Consider the following 4,283-nt stretch of genomic DNA (forward strand, 5'->3'; position numbering starts at 1 on the left):
TGACCTCTTGAGCTTGTGAAGAGTTTTTCTGAGTTTTTCTGAGAAGAGTTTTTCTGAGAAGATGGCTGTACTGCACTTAGTTGTGCTCTGGCTTGGCTTCGTGTATAGGGGCGAGCTGTGGTTTTGTGCCCTGTGCCAGCCAGATCTGTGTAGGGATTGCAGGGGGGTGCAGCATCCGGAGGTGCCACTATGGTTTGGCTACTGGATGGTATCTGTAATTTATCTGTGGAGAGGGTCTGGGTTTGGGTCTGGTGTGGTTGATTGGAGATGGCGTTCTGTGTGCCTCTGGTTCTGGTGTCGGTTTTTGTGGGGAGGGCTAATTTCCAGATGTCTGGCAGGCGGGACGTGTCGTCACGCTTGTTCATGTTGTGAGGGTGTTTCTCTATCTCGATGGCTTCCATGATTATTCTCTTGTGGTGATGTTCCATGTTAAAGAGCAATTTGGAATCTGCAAAATTAATTTCGTGTCCTGTTTCTTTCATGTGTTGGTAAAGAGAGGAAGTTTTTTCTTCTTTTTTGACGGCATTCTTGTGTTCTGCGATACGTGCATTTATTCGTCTGTTTGTTTGTCCAATGTACGTGGCTGGGCAGACTTTGCAGGGTATTTCAGCCACGTACATTGGACAAACAAACAGACGAATAAATGCACGTATCGCAGAACACAAGAATGCCGTCAAAAAAGAAGAAAAAACTTCCTCTCTTTACCAACACATGAAAGAAACAGGACACGAAATTAATTTTGCAGATTCCAAATTGCTCTTTAACATGGAACATCACCACAAGAGAATAATCATGGAAGCCATCGAGATAGAGAAACACCCTCACAACATGAACAAGCGTGACGACACGTCCCGCCTGCCAGACATCTGGAAATTAGCCCTCCCCACAAAAACCGACACCAGAACCAGAGGCACACAGAACGCCATCTCCAATCAACCACACCAGACCCAAACCCAGACCCTCTCCACAGATAAATTACAGATACCATCCAGTAGCCAAACCATAGTGGCACCTCCGGATGCTGCACCCCCCTGCAATCCCTACACAGATCTGGCTGGCACAGGGCACAAAACCACAGCTCGCCCCTATACACGAAGCCAAGCCAGAGCACAACTAAGTGCAGTACAGCCATCTTCTCAGAAAAACTCTTCTCAGAAAAACTCAGAAAAACTCTTCACAAGCTCAAGAGGTCAAGACACGAAAGCTTTAGCAACTAATCCACACCTAATGACCCTCCTAAGTGGTACTCAGAATATCACTCAAGAAATCACTCAAGATATCCCTCAAGTAATTAATGAACAAAAGAAGAAAAGGCACAATAACCTGGGAACTTCCTCTCTGCCCAGAACGTTGGAGGCTATACACCACACCCCCTCAACAGTATTTATAGGAACTCAAACACTGAGATCCTGCTCTGTTCTAGTAACAAGAAGCCGAAAGCACCAGCCTGAAGATGACGAGTGAGACCTCGTCGAAACGTCGCCTAGACACCCCAACTCTTACACGGGAAGATACCCGAAAACACCAAAACCTGCATATATATATATATATATATATATATATATATATATATATATATATATATTCTCTCTCTCTCTAGATATATATTTGAGTTATTTTTATACTACCCAAATACCTATGTGTATATGTATGAAATGTTTATTTAATACTGCCCTTTATCTAATGATCTCAGGGCAGTTCATGGCATAAAAATACAACATAAAAACAAAGTTCATAATAGGAACAAAAATAAAATAAAACTCATATATATTTATATTATCTCTCTCTCTATATATATATACACACACACATATATGTCTTATTTTTTATATTACCCAAATATATGTGTGTGTATATGTATGAAATGTTTATTTAATACTGCCCTTTATCTAATGATATCAGGGCAGTTCACAGCATAAAAACACAAAGTTCATAATAGGAACAAAAAAGAAACAAACTTGTTATGTACTGAGTTGAATAGGATCCAAACTGCAGCAGTCTGATTGGTCCTAGAACAATAGGATCCAAAATGCAGCAGTCTGATTGGTCCTAGAACAATAGGATTCAGAATGCAGCAGTCTGATTGGTCCTAGAACAATGCAGCAGTATGATTGGTTGGCAGGAACCACCCAATCCTGCTCCAGATAGAAGTGAATCCACAACCTGATTGGCTTACAGTAGAATTCCGGAATTAGCCAATCATGTGCAGCCCATTGTGTAAATAATGTATATAAAGCAGATACTGTGAGGGGACATTCATTCATTCATTCCTCCTCACCACTATGAGCTGAATAAAGAGCATGAAATCACTTTGCGACTCTGAGTATATTTCAAAACTCATAACACCTCCCCCTTCCAAGATGCGTGTCTGCGCATCTACAAACGTGCCATGCATTTGGCAACGTTTCCATTTTAATAACAGCCCGCAAACCAGCGTTCATTGCCATTCCGAACCTCTGCAGAACTGGGCACAAGTGAGCGTACGGAAACCCTTTTTAAAAAAGCACCTTCAATGTAAAGCAGTAGAGATGTAAAAACAATGTACAGTGGTGCCTCGCAAGACGAAATTAATTCGTTCCGCAAGTTTTTTCTTCTTGCGAGTTTTTCGTCTTGCGATGCACGGTTTCCCATAGGAATGCATTGAAAATCAATTAATGCGTTCCTAGGGAAACCGACTTCAGACCAGGTCCGGGGACAGTCTGTCCCCCGACCTCTTCTGAAGGCTGGGGGGGGGGACAAGGGCTTTTCTTCCCACCCCCAGCATTTTAAAAAACCCCGGGACAGCGGAGGACTTCTCCGCTGTCCGGGGCGATTTAAAAGCCCCTGGGTAGGCAGGCAGGGGGGACAAAGACTTTTGCCCCCCGCCAGCCTTCAGAAGAGGTCCTGGCGGGGGCGAAAGTCTTTGCTCCCCCCCGCCTGCCTTCAAAAGCTGTCCGGCCAAGGCTTCGCGGACCTCTCCGCCAGCAGCGGCAGCCGCTGCCGCTGCTGGCGGAGAGTTGCCAGCGCGCCCAGGCTTCGCGGACCTCTCCGCCAGCAGCGGCAGCGCTGCCGCTGCTGGCGGACAGTTGCCGGCATGCCGAAGCCTGCGCGCGCTGACATCAGCGCGCCCAGGCTTCGCGGACCTCTCCGCCAGCAGCGGCAGCGCTGCCGCTGCTGGCGGACAGTTGCCGGCATGCCGAAGCCTGCGCGCGCTGACATCAGCGCGCCCAGGCTTTGCGGATCTCTCCTGCCTTCAAAAGCCGTCCGGGATAGCGGGAAGCGCTTCCCTGCTATCCCGGACTGCTTTTAAAATGCTGGCGCTGGGGAGCAAAGCCTTTCAGCCCCCGCCAACCTTCCTGGACCTCTTCTGAAGGCCGGAGGGGGGGGGGGAAAGGCTTTGCTCCCCACCGCTAGCATTTAAAAGAGGTCCCCGGAGATTTCCCTATGGGCTTTCGTCTTGCGAAGCAAGCCCATAGGGAAATTCGTTTTGCGAAGCGCCTCCAAAACGGAAAACCCTTTCGTCTAGCGGGTTTTCCGTCTTGCGAGGCGTTCGTCTTGCGGGGTACCACTGTACCCGGTAAAAATCTGATAAATATACCAGCTGAAGGGAGGGAGGGAAGTCAAGACTCGGCAGAGACAAAGGGAACATACTGTGATTGTATGGACGGATGGAAAAAGATTATTTAAAGGAAATAATAAAAATTTATTCTGTGGCAGAATCCGAGACCAGGGAGAAGAGTCGGTGGAAGAAATTTAAAGACTATTTACAGAAATATTGCAGAATTAATGAATGTTAGAATGATGTCAGAATGAAGTGGTTTTAGCAGCACTGTTACAAAGGAGTATGTAAAAATGGTTTGTTAACAGGTGAGAATCCAAAGTTACAATATATTAAGTTAAAGGATTAGGATAAAAACAAAGAGGGAAAGGATTTGCTGAATTAACTAACTGAACTGGAATACAAAAAAGGGGAGGTGTGAAGAGGTCAGGGAAACAAGTAAATGAAAGACAAGACATGGAAAGATTGATTTGTTTTTAAATGTTTTTATTTTTCTGTATTTTGTATTTTTTCTTTTCTTTTCTTTTTCTCTTTTTCTTATTTTTGTAACCTTTTTTTGAAACTTTAATAAATATCATTTTTAAAAATAAAAAAATAACAATTTATTCTGAAAATAAAATAAAATAAAAAAGCACCCATCGGCGAACCCTCTTCCCCATTCTGAAAAAGAAAAAACCACACAAACACGTGGATACTCCAGTACTTCCGGGTTTTCTACGGTGCCCCGTTGGCGCCCGTCGCAAAA

The sequence above is a fragment of the Podarcis bocagei genome (genome assembly GCF_964188305.1).
Source record: "Podarcis bocagei genome assembly, chromosome: 1".
Taxonomy (NCBI): domain Eukaryota; kingdom Metazoa; phylum Chordata; class Lepidosauria; order Squamata; family Lacertidae; genus Podarcis; species Podarcis bocagei.